This window comes from Micropterus dolomieu, linkage group LG21 (genome assembly GCF_021292245.1).
Source record: "Micropterus dolomieu isolate WLL.071019.BEF.003 ecotype Adirondacks linkage group LG21, ASM2129224v1, whole genome shotgun sequence".
In the NCBI taxonomy this organism is placed as follows: Eukaryota; Metazoa; Chordata; class Actinopteri; order Centrarchiformes; family Centrarchidae; genus Micropterus; species Micropterus dolomieu.
The window spans coordinates 21,333,555-21,352,253 of NC_060170.1; the positions used below are offsets into that span (position 1 = coordinate 21,333,555).

At 38.1% G+C, this 18,699-nt stretch overlaps 1 protein-coding gene across 1 annotated transcript in view; it reads left to right on the forward strand.

Moving 5' to 3' along the window:
* bmpr1ba (bone morphogenetic protein receptor, type IBa) overlaps positions 1-18,699 on the forward strand; it is an 83,502-nt gene that overhangs the window by 8,162 nt on the left and 56,641 nt on the right. Inside the window, exon 2 of the mRNA XM_046033837.1 lies at positions 11,158-11,228. The gene's annotated coding sequence lies outside the window, so the exon portion shown is untranslated. The remainder of the gene's footprint in view (positions 1-11,157; positions 11,229-18,699) is intronic.

Below are 18,699 nucleotides of genomic sequence, written 5' to 3' on the forward strand. Positions count from 1 at the left end.
TGGTAGAATGGGGCTGATATACAGATTAAGAAGTCAGTCTGGCTTAAAATGGTTAATGCAAGTGCCAGGTGCTATGGGCCTCTGCCAGATGAGCCACCAGGAGAAAACCGTTACCTTATCCAGGGCAGCTATGTAGATGTACCAACTTATAACAGGTCAGCACGCATATTGCCATCATTTCTGTAACTGTTTAAAATTAACTTTGCGCTCATGACAAGCTGTATTTAATGTATTACATCTTGTTCATCAAGAATTGCAAAATGAGATAGTCACACATTTATTTTATTAGTGTATCAATGTGGAATTTTACATTGATACACTAATAAAATAAATGTGCAGCAGAGAGTCATGTTATTCAAGCCTGTTTTTTAAAGTCATAAATCAACATGCAGCAGTACCTTTGTATCACAACAATCTTTAGCTTACTTAATTGTTTTTTGAATTGGTTAACAGTTGGAGAGGGGCCTGTGTTTTGTTGCATTTCTGTGTTTCATTTCTGTTTTACACTTAACATTAGAAAAAGTGGATTGTACAATGTAGGGCTGGGCAGTAAAACAATATGATAATAATAAAAATAAAGAATTCCGGGACAGTAGAATAACGTATGCTTGTAATGATCGTATGATGTAATTTTCCTCAATAACAATATAACTATAACTATAACTATATAATTTAATTCAGTTGAATCACAAACGAATTAGCACTTAATTTTTCTATTAAGATATTTATTTTGTTGAGGGAAAGGGACTGAAAAAATATTTTACTTTATTTTACTCTTGCACATTTGTTGATAAAAAGATTTTATCACAATGGTTTTTAATGTTCTACCTCAGATTTGTTAAGAGATCCACTGTTTAGCAACTGTGATCCACTGTTTATTGTGATAACATTTTTTTGCCATATCATCCAGCGCTAGTACAATGTATCTCTTTTGCTATGAATCGCTGTAAAGCTGCCAGCTAGCTTAGTTTTATCAGCAGCAGACAGAGAAGCAGACAGAGATCAGGAGGTTGACAGACATCCGCAGGTTTGTTAGTTCATTCACTGTGTGGATTCTTTAAGTATGATTCCACTAAGCTAAATCAAAATGATAAGATGTGTCATGAACATTGGAAAAGATGGCGCAAATTTCTTTTTAAAAGCTTACTGGCTGAACAGGGCAAATAATTCTTTGTTTGTTCTCTAAACCTACTTCCTATAGCTCTCGTGTTCCAACATGACCAGCTGCAGGAGGCACAGTGAACGGGGATTAATAGTAATGATAGCAGTGCAATGTGTTTTCTTCTGCATGTGTGTGCTTGTGTGTGCAAATTCTCCTCAGAGGAATCTGCTGCAGGTTTCAGGCACATGTTGTGTGATTAAGGAATTAGCTGTAGCAAATAACCACACGCACACACACACACACACACACACACACACACACACAGACCCTTTGCCACATGTACAAAAGTCACCACACAGCTCCCCACAATTACTAGCTCAAACCGCTGTATACATTTACACATGTTCCTCCAGTGTTTGAATTTAAAATTCTTTCTTCTTTCAACTCTGTTCATCTCTGCTTTCCTCTGTGGAATCTTGGTGACAGTTAAAGTAAAGGTATCTTACAGGTGAAGTTGCCTTAATGTCAGGCTTACATTAGTAAAAGATAAGGTAATGGGGTAAAGTCATGTTGTCAGTGTCTCTAAGAAGTAAACCCAATAAAGAACACTTAGCTCTCCACTTTTCACTGGGTTCAGTTTCTAGCTAATCAACAGTGCACACAGCCGTGACTTGTTCTGTTCCACGGGACTGGAGATGATGAGGAGGTGGGGGTGGACTAGATGAGGGTCATGCCTGAAATGGGGACATCATAACGGTGGGAGGAGGTAGAGAGTGCATGTGGTTGTGTGTGTGTGTCAGTTAATTCTACGTGTAGATGAACAAATTATGTCAGTGGTGCAGAGTCACTTAATAGTGGAGTTAAGTGAGTTGTGTTTCTGAGGCTGTGCTATAATCACTATCAGATGTCTGGGTGGAGGAGAGGGAAAGAGAAAGAGACCCAGTGTATTGGGGGGGGGGGGGGGGGGGGGGGGGTAAATGAAAAGAAAGAAAGAATGGAAAGAAGACAAAATGATGTGGCGGCTCTATGTGCATGACAAAGAATACTAATATAGCACATGTTTATGATATATGTGCTTATTTAATGCCTAAAAATCTATGCACTCATCCACCACACTTTAACTTTCCTAGACTTTATACCTCATGTATTTGTGTGAGTCAACGTCAAACTCATGCACAAGGGAACATTTTTCATTTTTGAGCCCAGTTGTCCAGTGGTCTAACATCTTTCTATGTTTAGTTTGACACATTCTGTCTGCTGTGTATCCCAACATGGAAATGACATTTTTACAGTGACGAGTCCAGTTGAATACTGTTTTTCAACTCCACCGCTGACTGGCGTCTCCGCCTGAATCTAGAAACTTGTGGGTGGCATGTTTAGTTTAGCTGCATATAAAGGTGTGTTGCAATTGAGTGTGCAGGCTCTACTTGTATTCAGCGTGGCCATGTCCTAATCATTGTCAGATGGTGGACAGAGTCCCTGCGTCTGGAGCCATTTATGAGGCCTGCGGCCGCCTGGAGGGGGTAAGAGGGGAAAAAATCCACCCAGCGAGACTGTCCTTTGTTGTCTGAAAACGTGTGAGTTGGAAAACAGGGACCAAATGGCGGAGAATTGCTGGTCACCCAACAGATTTTATATGATAAATAATGGTAGCTGAGGCTCTAGCAATGGTAAAATGTATGTGTTAAATTATTATTTCTGTTCTGTGGAGGGGGGAGAGGGAGGGGGGGGGGGGGGGGGGGGGACTTATTATTGCACTGTTGCCCAAACACTAGGCCTCATGCAAAAACCACTCTTTCGAACAGATTTGTGGCATGTAAGATAATTTGTGGCATTCACATTCTTGGGTTGAAAGGCAATTTCACAAGTGGTCCAGACCAAATCTCAATTCCTTAATTAACAAAATTAATTAAAATATAATGCATAGCTAATTAAGGATAGCAATGTGAAAATCTTCCATCTACTTGTGAATGAAACTTGCCTACACACAGAGTGGTACAGGGAGCCTTATATTGCAATATGTAAGTTATGCTAATGATTAAATCTCACAGGTGGGTGCCTTCTTGTTAACAGCTTGCTTTCATAATTTATTAATGCAAGCACACTATTTTACTTCCAACATGTCTTGTTGGTTTTTATTTTTTATATTACTTTTGGGTATTTTACTTCCATTTTATTTTGTATTGTAATTACCTGATTTAATTTCATTTAAGTCTGTCTTAGAACAGTTGTATTAGCATACCTTAACAAGAAAAGTAAGAGAGAGGATATGAATTTTTAAAATGTTCTTGCATGGGGCCCATGCACATCGACCAGCAAAGTTGACTGGCCCTTCAATTAATATGTGCCTTATCATAAATAAATTTAAAAAATTTACTTGTATAAAATATTTTATTTATAAAGTGAGTGATGAATTTCCTTGTGCATAACGATGAAAGAAAATTCCATTATTCAAATTTCTAAATATTCCTTATATATGAACATTAAATATGAAACAAAACTGTCACATCTAAAAGTTTAAAACTGCAAACTTCATGAATGTCATTGGTCATGAGTTTTAGTGGAAGTGAGTCCGTTTGTGTTAAGAAATATGAACAGTGGCCTTTGTTATTAAAGGAGGATAACACTCCTTGATCACTAACTTCTGTTTGCACTTGGCTCATGTAGTGGGAGTATTTTCATTTGCCAGTGATGTTATTGTTGCAACACTGTAAATGTTCTGCTGCCAAGATCTTGACTCAGCCACATATGTTGTTTGACATCTTGTCATTTCACAAACTCGCAAAAAAATGAATTAGAAATGAGGCACATGTTCATAAAATAGTAAAACAATCCGTTTGACCAACGTTTATATTCTGTTTTAAGATTTAATAAGCTCAGACTGGCATAGACAAATGTGAGGGAGTCTGTAGGGTGAACTTAAACTCAACAGAGGTAGGTGAAGGATGTCAAATAAAATATAAATGGAATATTCAACATGCAGCTGGTAAAACAATGAATGCTTTAAAAGACTTACTAAAATAGCCTTGTGTTAAAATACCCACAATGTGGAGAGTACTTCCAAGAAGTGTGAAAAGTTACATATGTTTCGGTAGGTTTCTGCGTCTTACTGTGTTTGGCTCTACGCTGCAGTCCTTACGCTGCTTTTTCTTTTTTTCTCTCTTCTGCAAACCCTCCTTCGTTCTATAGTTATTTATTAACAAAGTACACATGATTTATTAGGAAATGTGGTAACTTTGCACAAGATACTTATTTTTCACTGCGAGTTCTGTTGGTCTTCTTCACATCTTGGTTGGCAGGGATGCTACTGTGTCATGCAGATCTTAAGGGCAGATTCCAAACCTTTTCCCGACCTCTTTGCAAATGTATGTAATTAAGCAATAAAACCTTGTTTGAGCTGTGCCATGGCCAGACCTTCTGCTGCAGGAAATTAAGGATAATCTGGAGGCTGTGGACACTCTTTGTTGCCACAAGGCGTTCTCAAGGTGAAGTGGCTCTCCTTCAAGATTGGTTTTCATCCCATATGAATTAGTTTCTGCCCTGACTGTGGCCTCCTCATTACCTCTCTATGTTGTTTTCAGTCTGCTTGTGTGTCTGCTATCTGCTTTTTATTCATCCTGTCTGCTTTTTATTCATCCATCTAACCATAACCCGTCCAGCCAACCATCGATTTATCCATCAATCATCCTCTCATCTAAAAAAAAAACTTGCTACAAGCTCTGCAGTCTTGAAATCAGTACCATCACCTGGGGTATATACACCTGTAAATTGTAGTTGTTTAAAGTATCTGATTAAAAATAACAGATAAATTATATTTTAAATAGTGTGTAAATATTCAGCCAGGAAAGCTCCATGATGGAATAGGTGATGAAATATCCTGCCAGAAAAAAGGCTGAGTGAAGTATGTCTAATTTTGTGTCAGTTTTTGCTTTGCATGTCATAAACACATTAGCCTTTTATTTATCTAATCATACCAGACAAAACACTTCCTATAAAAAGCAACAAGTGGATGCCATGGATGGGCGGCTGATTTCAGGTACTGGTGTAAACACAATAAGTGGAGTAATGCCTTACTCAGATCACATTATGTACTTGTAAACATAGCTGCTGTTCAGCTGCTAAGTGTACTCTAAAAAAGTGCAGGAAAAAAATCACAGCAATGATCACGTTAACAAAAACATAATTTTCCTCAGTTTTGTTGTTGTGCTTTGATTCATTGTAACACCGATTTAAGATTATCAGATATTTAGACTTCCCTTGTCTCTCTCTCTGTGCTCTTCTTCTCCCCATTCTTGGGGATTTAGTCAGGCTGGGGTTCATGTAGGGAAGGCCTTGCAGATTGGATGTTTTAAAAAGACTACTGTATGAAGGTAAGCGTGGTGCTATGTATGTTTTGAAACCAAAGAAGCAATCCTTAAAATGTTTACAGTTGTTCATTATAAAGGTCAGTGTTGACTTCAGTCTTAAAAACACGCTTGCACCCAAATGGGTTCATGAGTCCCACTTCTGACGTAATGCCGGCTGTTCAAATGTGCCCAAACTAAGAGAGCACATCTTGAACGTCCTCATCTGCTGTTGTACAGTGGAAGCAATTTTCTGTTAGAAAACATTTCACTTTCTCACTGATTTGAGACACGAGAGCGTAATTCCCCAGATTTACTCAGGAGCATGTGATTTCATGGTGGCTTTCTTTCGCTGTGGCGTTGAGTTGTTGTTTTTGTGTAACAGCAGAAGAAATGAGAAGACACAAAGCGAAGAGAGATATCAGATGAATCGGATAATTGTTGGTGTGCTTCAGGTTTCTTTTTTGATCTTCCAAACGTACAAGTCCATTCATCAACCTGTTCTTTTGTAATGTAAAAGCCCTCCATCACAGCTCATTTAATTTAACGAAACCGGACACCCATTTAAAATCCAATAAGTGCGCTTTTATGTTAACAAAAATAATATTAAATCACATCTTGTTTGCAAAGACATCTAATTGTAGGAAACAAAACAAGAAAATAACTACTGGCCAAAAAAGTGTCCGTGCCGCGTCAACCTGTTAAACTGCTCAAGTTGATTTTGCACACAACACATTTCAACCCCGCAGTGTTGAGGTGAAAAAAGGTTCCAGAGCGAACAGGCGGAAAAGATTTGGTAACCTGGCAAGTAAATAAATTTGTTCCTTGTTTTAAGTCTCCAGGTAGAGAAGGCACACAGTGAGGGGTCTATAGAGCCTGTAATGAGTCATATCCTTCAAACTGCTGTTCTCTATCTCAGACACCTCCTAAAATTCAAACTGCAATGTCCATAACACACACATACATGCACACAAATACACACACACAGGCTTAGCTCTAACCTGGTTCATGACTCCATATTGTACTTCACACCTCCGGGGGTGTTTTGTGGGGAAACACATCATGCCCGTCACCGATGTCTTGGACTTGTGCAAACACAGTCCACGTTTTCTGGCAGGTGTAGTCAGCACAGGTGGTCTGCAGATTCTTTGACTTTGACTAACAGGATACACTTTTGGGGAGTCCTTCTGCGAGCTGTCATCAGGTAGCAGAATAAATACGGATATTTTCAGTAACAACATGTTATAGAGAACTAAAGGCAACATACAGAAAGGATATGTGGCAACTCAACATGTTGTCTTACCGGGGTAGTCAAATAGCAATGCTTTGAGAAAGCCTGACAGAGAATCAGTATTTGGTGTACAAGGTACTCTTCATCGTCTCTATGGTCGCAGTTTGGCTAGGTTTAGGCACCAAAACTACTTGGTTAGGTTTAGGAAAAAGATCATGTTTTGAGTAAGACAGCCTGGGATGAGACCAGGGTGGGCAACTATAGGGACTGGACCTACTACCAAATGTAAATGAGGACATTAAATTGTAAAACAACAGTTACACTTTGCTTTTCAGAGATAACATCTGCCGTATGTGCTGGAAACAAAGTAGTACATCAACAAGGTTTGAGGAAAGGGGAAAAGTTCAGCTGAGGTCAGGCTACATGCAAAGTATGGTTGCCTGGATTTTATTGGAGTTTGCCTAAGAGAATTAAAGCTCCCTGTTTGTGCTGCTGGCGTCAATATTGCCATTGTCTCATAAATAGACCCTGGGAATGTTTTTCATTAAAGATTCAAAAAAGATGAACATCCTTGACACTGTGTTCCACTTCGCATAACCGTTTGAATTTTGAATTAAACTGTGAGTGTGTACGTGCATGCATACACAGTGCATTTTTAATTTGACATGCAAGTTAAATGAAGCCTGTCTGTGTCTGAGCTCTGTTTTCTAGCTGGATAAAACATAATGTGCTGCTTGTTACAAATGATTAAAGTATCAGTTCAGTTCGGTGCCTCAATGCATTCATTCTCCCAAACTCCTGTGTCTATCTGTCTTTCTCTTCTTCAGTCCTTTCAGTAAGAATTTACCATTGGGTTCTGTTGCTGTACTCATTTCTGTAGAAAACATACTGGATAATGGATATTAGTCCAATATTCACTCTCTTTTAGCTCTGTTTTTGGTCTCTACCAACTCAGGAGAGAAATTTTTGAATCTACATGCTAACTTTCTCTGTTGTTTGATGCTGAGCAGGTAATGTACAGTGGGTTTTAGAGCTTTTTTGCTGAAAACTGTTGCCTAAATTGACACTAAGAGCAGTAACATTGAACCAAAACAGTAAAGTTGTGGGCCGGTAGCTAAACATTGAGCTGAAACTCTATAAAGCTCTGTAAAGCCGAGAGGAGCTGCAGATTGGGGTGATAATTCTCCGTAGGTTCATCACTTTGCATTGATGTATTGATTTCACACATTTCCATTTGATTCATTATTATAAAAATGATCAATTATAGCGGCTTTAATATTTGAAAATATTGTAAATATCCGTCACAATTTAATTGATCCCAAGGTAACATCTTCTGTTTTTCTCTGTTTTTTTCCAACCAACAGTCTATAACAAATTAAAATTGTGTGACAAACAGAACAATTAGCCGATTATTAAAATAGTTGCAGATACATGTTTTTGAGTTTACGGGGTAATCGATTAATCAACAAATTGTTGTGTTTTGGACAACTAATTCAATTGATTTCAAATTTTCCAATTATTTACCATTATAATCCTAATTCCATCCAATTCCAAATTTTGAGTAGCAGCCTCGATTTGTGATGCCTTTGTGTGGGGGGTACTCTGGCCTGTAAATGAGTTAGATGTTTTTCATTTTAATTTAATCCAGCCAGGCCACTGTAAATACAATTACAGAGCCGCTGCTGGCCATGGGGTACAGCCTTCACATGAATGTGTGTTTAAAAGAGACGGAGAAACAACGTGTAAAAACAGAACAACGATCAGGTTAAAGAGAAAAACAGACGTATAGTACATATTTGCCAATTTAAAGTAAACAGTTTCACATGATGTGCTACAATGCAGTTTGTCCTTGGGTCTGGCTATATTTAGGTTTGAATCACTGTTGGTTTAGATATGAGATTTTGTGTGTGTGTTCGGGGTGTGTGTGTGTCACATTAGAAGGCCTGGACACTGGACATCAGGCACACAGCCAGGTAGATATACAGTACATGTTTTAATGTGATTGCTGCTGAGCCCTTTTACAATGTGGGTTGGGTGCATGTGTTTGTTTCCCGTGCGTGTGTAAGAGAAGCTAACACAAGTGCCTCAGAGTGGTGATGTGTACGTATAGGGTAAGAGGCCAGGCTTTGCAGAGTGATTGCCACATTAGTCGTAAGTATGAATCAATCTTCTGTTCAGACATTTGGCTATTTACAGACTCAAATGGTTTTGATCATGTGTTTTCTTTTAATGGTTTTCTAGGATTTACTAAAACTTCTATGGCAGTACTGTGTTACTGGTTATGGTGGGTGGCATGTAGACTTTTAGAATAAGTTCATGACAAATTTAGTAAAGGAGAGTTATTGATCCCAATATTATAAATGCAGTGACTTAGAATCGGTGTGCTTGTGAATGTGTTGGCATGTAGTTTTTTCCCCCTCCCTATATAGAATTTATTTTAACCCCCGTCCAAAAAATGAGCTGAACTATGCAGCTGAAGAGATCACATCCATATACATCCATATATAGATTGGATGAATGTGCTGTGGTGCAGTGGCCCTGCAAACAAATACATTCTCAGCCTGTGGGAAGCACTGAAGATACGTGAATTTTTTTTGTACCTTAAAACAAACTTGGTCATGCCAGTCATGCCAGTCATGGCTGTCTGTGATGTATAGATTGGAAATAATATCCTGTGCCATTCATACATATACATATATTTGATCCTTGGTTTTACATTATGCTTATTGCTTATGCATACTTATGTGTGCTTATCTGTGTGTGGAAGGGTTTATGTTACTTGTTTGTCTATGGCTTTGTGTGACTAGCTGAAATGCTGCAATCTGTCTGTCATCCAAAAACAACACCTTTTTCTCTGTGTCTATCTATGTGTCTATCTACAGCGTGGTTCCACTGCAGGAGGCTACTTTTCTGGAGTCACCCTACCTGCCAGTGTTTTCATTGGTTATTGTGAAGCAGAGAGAGAAATGACAGCTTGTAGGAACTCAGTGAAAGAAGGGATTTAGGCAGTAATCTGCCTCACTGATCCTTTTAGAAACAACCAAATGTCTGGCACACCGCCTGGCTCTCGCCACGACACGCCTGCTTTTGGTACCTGAAGGCTACACTGTAAACTGACACCCACAGTGGCATTTTCTGCTTCCCACATACCTCAGATCAGACATGGAGTAGAATAAAGCTTTTTCCCTCAGTTGGTAAAATGACTAAGGTTAGGTGTGTACCCCTGGGTTCATGCGCACACCCTTTTACTGTTCAGGTCAGGTCAGACAGATATGAACATTTTGTTTGAGAACATATGGCATAAACAAAGACTGACTTGTAAATTTCTTCATCAGCCTAGTATCTATCATCTGTCTTGAGCTGAGAGTTCATTATCTTTCATCTGTCAGCTACGCAAACAAACCCAAATTGTATTATTTTTCAAAATCTGTGTGACATTTTTAGAGGCATCTGATTGATGATTGACTTTTCTAGTCTGGATAAGGCTTGTGCCCTGTCATTCCCATTAAGCATGGAGTGTTTTCAGGCTTTATTTTACTGGAGCTGTGTGTGAGCTAAAAGCAATTACCAATATAATTTTCTTTGTCAAGAACTGAATGGCACCTTTTTATTTGAGTAAATGTAATAATTTTAATTTCTTTTTCCACTGGTTGTGGGTTTGTGAGATGCATTAAAGTTTGTAGACCTTTTGATTTATGGACAATCTGACCCTTTTAACACTTAATATGAATTGACCTCTTTGTCTAATGTCAGTTCTGACTATGGAGGATAACACGTGCAGAAAAGGGCACAGACAGACACACAAAACTGAGAGGCACACTCGGACACGCCCCCACACACTCACACATACATAAGGCTGGAGTGGTTTATTGGGTGGCAATAAAAAGAAACGTTATGTGAAATGAATCCAGTGTGAGTTACAGTGTTTTGGAGACTGTGTTTTCTTAGAGATGAAGAAATGGACCCGCCCAGAGTGTCATGTTTGTATAATTTTTTTTATTTGAGTTTAATTTTCCAACTCCACAGGTGGGAATCTGTACGACCTACCCCTCCAATCACAAGAGATAATAAAATGTGCAATTATTGACATACAACCTGTATGTAGAAAACACAATGTTTTAAAGTCACTTTATATGACTTACTGTAATTTATGTTTCATTTAACTTGATACGTCAAATAAAATAAACATATGAGGTCCATGAAAGCAGCTCGGCATAAAGCAAAGCTGACTGAATTATAGCTACGGATTTTATATGAATTTAAAAAAACACGTTGGACACCACCATAGCAGTCCTAATTGTAAAAATATAACAGGTGTACACTGTAATCTAAGTGTACCACTTGCCCTTAGGGAATGGGACTGCTTTTTGTTTGTCATAAATCCACATCCCTGTCTTTGACATTAACCAAACTCATACATTTTTGGTTTTGTAAATGGGCCTCTATATTTTCTTAGTGTACTTTCTTGTGTGTGCATGCAGGTACTCGAGAGCTGTGTGACCAGCCCCATCTATGAAAGTGAATCTCAGCTTACATCATCTCTCATTTACAGGTAAGAGCAAAATGTATCATCAATTCATCAGTCAGTCTCTAGTCGGTCAGATGATCTGTTTCTGTCTATTATCACTACACACACTACAATGTATTCCCCCAAATATTAATAATCCCAATAAGATATTTTGGATTACATCATAAGCCAAATAGCATTTATGTTTTTGATGCCATTTACTGTAAGTACCATTTGTTATTGGAAACATGTAAGTTTTTATGCTATCATTTTACTTGCTACCCTACTCGGGGAGAAGATGAAAGAAATTGACAAACATCTCTGTACAACACGGTGGTGATGCATGATTTTGGGGCATAATAATATTTATTGTGTGTTATACACCTTGAATTTTCTTGCCTAAATTGATGACAATATATCAAAAAATAATTAAATAAAATCTATCTCCTTTTAGCGATATATATATAGTCTTTTGCTGTCACCACAATCCTTTTTATAAAGCCTTGTGTCAGCCTCCAGGAATTAGAGGTTAGTGTATATAAACACATTTTGACACAGTTGAGTGATATTTTTCACATATTCAGTAATTGACCAGTACTATAGAAGTTGGAAGTTTGCACACAAATCAATAAAAAAAACTGAAGTATATGGATGTGATTTGATAAAGTAACAGTAAATGTCCATTCTGGTCCATTGTAGTAGTCCTACTAGCTGAGGTACTAACAGGAACCACCTTACTACTTTCTCTGCAAATACCCAATTTTGCAGCCAACCAAGCTAGCCAATGTGCAGCTACAGTATATCCCGGAAGTAGGAGGACAGCAGTTATGGGAGTCAGTCTCAAGTTGCGTGTTTCTCTGAAATCTAAACTTGCCAAGAGCAACATAAGGACAGTGACTCAATATCCTTCATAAATTACTATATATTTAACCTGTCCTAAAATATGTAACTCGAGCTGTAAAAGCTCACTTTGTGGGCTTCATGATCAGTGGTGTTTTGCTACTTGTTCCCTTTCCCTCAAGCAGCAGTGTCACAGAGCAGTGGTTCTGCACAAACATAAGAGAGACACTTAAAAGAGAAATAGTATTAGAGCTTGTAAATATATATTCCTGCACTTTTCATTTGTTTACATCTTTTGAGAATTTGGAGTTGTGAGCACTACGTGTTTGCAAATGTAAATGTTTCCTTTGGGACAGCAATCTGTAACTTTAGCCTGCACCAGCACAAGTGATTTAGCTCAGTTGCCAAGAGGAAATTTATTAGAATCTGGGAGCATTTCATAGCCAGCTGCATGGACAACTATGACAACTAAGGAGGTTTGTAACGTGTAAAAGCACCGTGAGCTGAAGCAGGGAGATTAAACATTTGTATGCATCTTTGTTGCATGATCACATGCTTTGCAAGCAACCTAATGTCAGTCACTGAGACCAGGCCTTGCTCTCAAAGCACAGACATCAAGTCAGGAGTGGTGCCACAGGATGGTGTGCACAACAAAGTGAAAGAGGTCCTTGCATGTGTAGCAATAAAAATCGGTCCACAGCACAACTGAGTGCATCTTAAAGGACGTTAGGTCATTCAGTCAGGGGAGGCAGGTGCTGTTAACTGCACATTTACATATGGATGCTTTCAAATGAGAATCACACTTCAGCCATCAGTCCGGAATATGCTGAGCAGATGGTACTTAGTTAAAAGAGCAAGGTGAAGAAGAGGCTCTCAGTGAGATTGTTTGAAACAGATAATACCTCAAACATGTGGCTCCCAGGGACGCTGTTAGCTCAGTTGGTAGAATGCGCACCTCATGTACAATGGCTGAGTCCCTGCTGCAGTGGCCCTGGTTCAATTCCAGCCGGTGGCCCTTTGCTGCGTGTTGCCCCCTATTTCTCTTCCTCTTTTCTCTCACTATGCACTGTCCTGTCAAAATATAGGATAAAAATGTCTATATATATTATGTCCCCGTCCTGCCAGTGTTGTGTGCACTTGTTTGTGAGATGGTATGTTTATTTTATAGGTGGCTGTTGTCCAACATAAGGCCTCAACTGCTTTGTTATAAGGAGGATATAAATCATCTATATAATGAAATGTGAACATATAACTAATGATTTTATCACGCCAACAATACTTACTTTTATGAATAATTCTCAAAACCAACCTTAAACCTACAGTATATGCAGTACACAGTTCAAATTATGATGCACTCATCCAGCCTATTAAATTAAATTATTTTCACCTACACTCTTTAGGTTAGGCAGCCCACCCTGACTCCCACAGTTGTAGAGGAAACACTGCTGTGTGGTGTGTTAAACAGCAGCCTGGAACCTTTGAGTGGGAGGCCATTACTGCTGAAACATGAGAAGGTGTTTTCATGTGCACACATATACACCCCCACACGTATATACACACAGGAACCCACGTGCACACACACAGGTGCGCTGGCAACAGCATCTTTCAACATGACGGCGCTCTATCCTGAAGTACACAGTGAAGAGTGGATAAGCTGCGTGTGTGCATGCGTGTGTGTGTGATTGTGTGAGGATAAATGAAGAGGGAAGTAGCTATTGGTGAGGTCATGAACTTCAATAAGCTTCCTTGTGCTTTTCCATTACAACTCACTCCAAGGACTTCTGATGTGCATTTGTTGTAGATACCAACCATACATATTCTCTTCAATGGATAAATGCTCTTGTTCCTATGATTTATCCTGAAAGACATCATAAAATAGGTGAATTTCCATTGCACATTACTTTGGCTTTATCATCATAGGTCTTTACATATTGACATTTGAGCTGCTGTTTGAAGGGTGAATGACTCTTTTGAATAGGGCTGAAACTAATAACTATTTTGATAGTTGATAAATCTATTGATTATTGAAATGAATAATATTATGAATGCATCACAATGCATCTTTTTTAGCCATCAGCTTTTATATTAGGCTTGAGGTTGTTTTAGGCATGTGCTAATTAACAATCACGACCAAAAAATAAATACTGATTTCAAAAACACATCTTTTGATTAACTTTTCTGTTGCAGCAACAAAAAGTTCCACTGAAATCAAGTCCTGTCATGTACCAAACAAGTAAATACAGTAAGAAATAACTGTGTGTGCAACAGTGGGCACTGCATTCATCTGAACAGCTGATCTGCTGTTAAGGCATTTATCTAGTGAAACAAACTATATTTTTATACAAAGAAAGGAATAACTTAATGTATTACACTTGCCAAATTTACAAGAGAGAGACCAATAATAACAATTTTGTAGTAGACAACATTTTATAAAGTTTATAAATTTTCCTTTAACTCAACAACTCACAAAACTAAAAGTAAGAAATTGTCACATGGTAGCTCCGCTTTAATCTTGAGAAGCTGCAGAGCTTATTTATTGGCATGAATGTAATTGCCAAAGCATCATATATACACAACATAAGAACAATCAGCCCCATACATTTCATTAAACAATTAAAGCGTAAAGTAATCAAAGCGTATGTGTGTTTGTGTTTTAAAAAAAAAAGAAAAAAAAAAGAAATATTAAAAATTAAAATAAAATAGTAAGCGTGTGTTTGTGTGTGTGTGTGTGTTTAAAAAAACATATATTAAAAATAAAATAAATAAACAAAACAGTAAGCATGTGTGTGTGTGTGTGTTAAAAAATAAAAATATATTAAAAATAAAATAAATAAATAAAACAGTAAGCGTGTGTGTGTGTGTGTGTGTGTGTGTTAAAAAATAAAAATATATTAAAAATAAAATAAATAAATAAAACAGTAGCATGTGTGTGTTTGTGTGTGTGTTTGTTAAAAAATACAAATATATTAAAAATAAAATAAATAAATAAAACAGTAAGCATGTCTCTCTCTCTCTCTCAACAGCAAGTGTTCCTCTTCCACCACCACACACACGCTACGCCTACACATGCACACTGACGACCCAGGGTTAGGGTTACAATTTTGGATTTATTCACGCACTTTAAAAACATTTATTCGAAGTTTTATTCTTTTTACATGTTTATTTACAGCATTAAATGTTGAAATGTATATTGTAATAGGAGAAAACTGGTAGTTCTATGTAAAATCAGACATTGAGCACCCCCATATCGCCAAAATGGCATGATCCTCGTTTCACCGCGAAGCTTCGACTGTGAGATTGACAGTCGAATCAGGCTCCGCCCATCAAAGCATTGAATCTTCTACTATTGGGGGTCAGCCCTAGTAAAGAGTATTAAAAACTAAAAAGACATGGCAGTTAACATTCATGCATGATATTAGTATTTGAATGGAAATACGTATCACAGTAGAATATATACACAGTGGACAAGATTAAACCATTCCAAAGAGTTTGCGGATCCAGTGGTGACTGGGGATGCATGTTGTTTGTCCCTAAGGGGGCACCATACTTATAGTTTTCTGTTACCTGTTACAGTCAGATGAACATCAACAGACAATTCAAGTTAAATGTTTGGAAGACTTTTTTTTTCTCTCCTGAACATTTAGGTTCAAGTTTGTAGCAAGTTAAAACCGGTGAAAGTCTGTTGTAGTTGAGTTTCAGGCATGCATTAAATACATTATAAGGCTCCGCTCAGTTGCTCAAGGCAAGGTTTTATCAGACTGATCTCAAGTGCTACTCACTCATCGCTGTGTGTGAGCTGCTGTTGTGACGCTTTTACTGTAAGCACAGTTGCTCTCCCTGCCACCCATTTTATTTCTTTCTCTCTGTCTGTTTTGTCACTTTCTGTCTGGCTCTCTTCTTCTCACTCTCTCTCTCTCTCTTGCTTTCTGTCTCTCTGTCATACACGTCAACAGCTGCACATATACTTCAACAGCCTACTAGCCTACTAGCAGCAAAAAGTACTTAGTGGTCTAAAAGAGAGGGCAGTGGGCTTTGTCATAATCCCTGTTTGGGCTGGAACAGGCTCCTAAATAAACTGCTGCAAGGGGACACCACTGTTTACCAGCAGTGAGAGGATTGTATTCAAAGTGTAGCAGTGTTGTCTCTGTAGTCATTCAGCTGTGATGAGCCGAAACAGAAAGAACACTGGTGTGTGTGTGTGTACTGCAGTGACGAAAGTACGGTGGAAACGGACAAACGTTTTCACAAAAGCAAGAACAAAATTTTAGTCAGTGTTTGGAACTTGTTTATTTAAGATAAGCTATCCTCAGTACTGTAAACTGTTTTATTGCAACAACTTGTGATTGTCCAAACTAAGGTCATGAAAACAAACTAATTACTTCCAAACCTCAATACCACGAGATGCCGGTACAGAGGAGAGCTGTAGGCTAACTAGGTTAAAGTTATGATAGTGAAATTTATTAGTTACATTCAGTCACTCTACTTTATCTAGACTATTCTCAGAGGATTTATTTGTAGGTCTTAGTGAAAGTGTGATTTTATGTCTTAAAAGAGTACTAAACCAATTTAACACCGTCACTCAGTAAGGATCAATCTTCTCACTAAAACTCACGGCAAGAAAGCAAATAAGCTTCGTTTCCAAAATGTCAGAATATTCCGTTAAAGGCCCCACTGGTGTAAAACATATCCTGCTCAATCATCAAGGTCCATAGTCAACATTCCAAGTACACAGCACTATACCCCAACTGCAGATATTGGCTTCAAAAGAAACTGATATACCGTAAAACTTGATAGGCGAGTACCAAATAGCCGCCTACCCCGTTTACTAGCCTGGTGTGGGAACACCTTTTGACAAATAAACGCAGGTCTCCATTAGAAGCCCGGTCTGGTTTTTATTGCAGATCTTGGAATGTATTAACCCTCTCAAACCCCGCCGGATCGACCGCTTCTAAGCTGCTTAGATCGTGCATACAAATATTAATGTTTAAACATATGATCAATATGTCAATATGGACATGCTACACATTGTTAGATCGGATAGATTCTCCATAATTCAATTGTTCAGTTCATTTAACAGAAACAACAAGCCCCAAAGTCTAATTCTTCTAGATTACCGGGGTGCCTGTTACCTTTGTAGTGCTCGTTAAGTTTGAATGTGTCCGTTCCTTGATTTTTTAGATTCCTTTACTCTGTAAGGGTCCACCGATCAAAAGAATCAAAACAGCTTTTCATAAAAAATTATCCAAGTTGTGAATACTGTCATGTAAAGTCCATCGCTCTCTGTCTGCTAACTTCTGCCACACTTCTCTCATCCTGCACCCTGTTGTTGGGTATGTTTGTTTTTGTTGCCTACAAAATAAAAGTGCATAAGACGTATGTCGGAGCTAGATCAAATGAATGATGTGTATTTGATATTATTTGATAAATTTTACAGAAGTAATATTCATACTGTTTGAAATAAAGAAACTGTTTCATAGTAGCCTATTTAAGTTTTGTGCGAAAGGAGTTAAAGGCCTGTCCCATATGGATGCCTGTCCCAAATATTGGCGGGGTCAATTCAGTGATTTTAGCAAATAAAAGCCCGGGCTAGTAATTAACGTTTTACGGTATTCTAGATTTGACACAACACATGGAGGAATTGACACCCTCAGTGTTTACAGCGGCTGAAAGACTAGTTAAATATAAGGCAAGGCAAGTTTATTTGTATAGCACATTTCAACAACAAGGTAATTCAAAGTGCTTTACATAAAAGCAACAGGGAAATATAAAAAAGTTTAAAAGCAACATAGGGAAATTGAAAAAATACACATTAAAATATAATAAAAGTTAAAGTGCAGTGTACAATCAGGGTTGAAAGAGTTAAATGGAAAATAAAAACAGGCTGAGGGGTTGAGCAAATAGTTACAATTATTTTGAAAAGAGAATAAACAGAGAAGTAAACTTAATCTACTCTCTCTAGCTAGTCTGTACTCGGGTCCATAGCAATCTTTGGGTCCACTGAAACTCCAAAAACCTAGTTAAAGGCAGTGGTAAAAGGAAAAATCTTAAATATTTAATTAAAATCAATGATAAAAAGAAAAGTATTCAGCCTTAATTTAAAAGAACTGACAGTTTCAGCAGACCTGCAGTTATCTGGGAGTTTGTTCCAGATATACGGAGCATAATAACTGAACGCTGCTTCTCCTTGTTTAGTTTTGACTCTGGGGACAGAAAGCAGACCTGCCCCAGACGACGTGAGAGGTCTGGATGGTTCATAACGAAGCAGAAGATCAGAAATGTATTTTGGCCCTAAACCATTTAGTGCTTTTTAAACTAACAGCAGGATTTTGAAATCAATTCTTTGACGTACAGGAAGCCAATGTAAAGACCTCAGAACTGGACTGATGTGATCCACCTTTTTGGTCTTAGTGAGGACTCGAGCAGCAGCGTTCTGAATCAGCTGCAGCTGTCTGGATTTCTTAGGGAGCCTGTAAGGACACTGTTACAGTAGTTGAGTCGACTGAAGATAAATGCATGGATAAGTTTTTCCAGGTCTTGCTGAGACATAAGTCCTTTAATCCGTGAGATATTCTTCAGGTGATAGTAGGCTGACTTTGTAATTGTCTTAATGTGGCTCCTCAAATTCAGGTCTGAGTCCATGACTACACCAAGATTTCTGGCTTGATTTGTGGTTCTT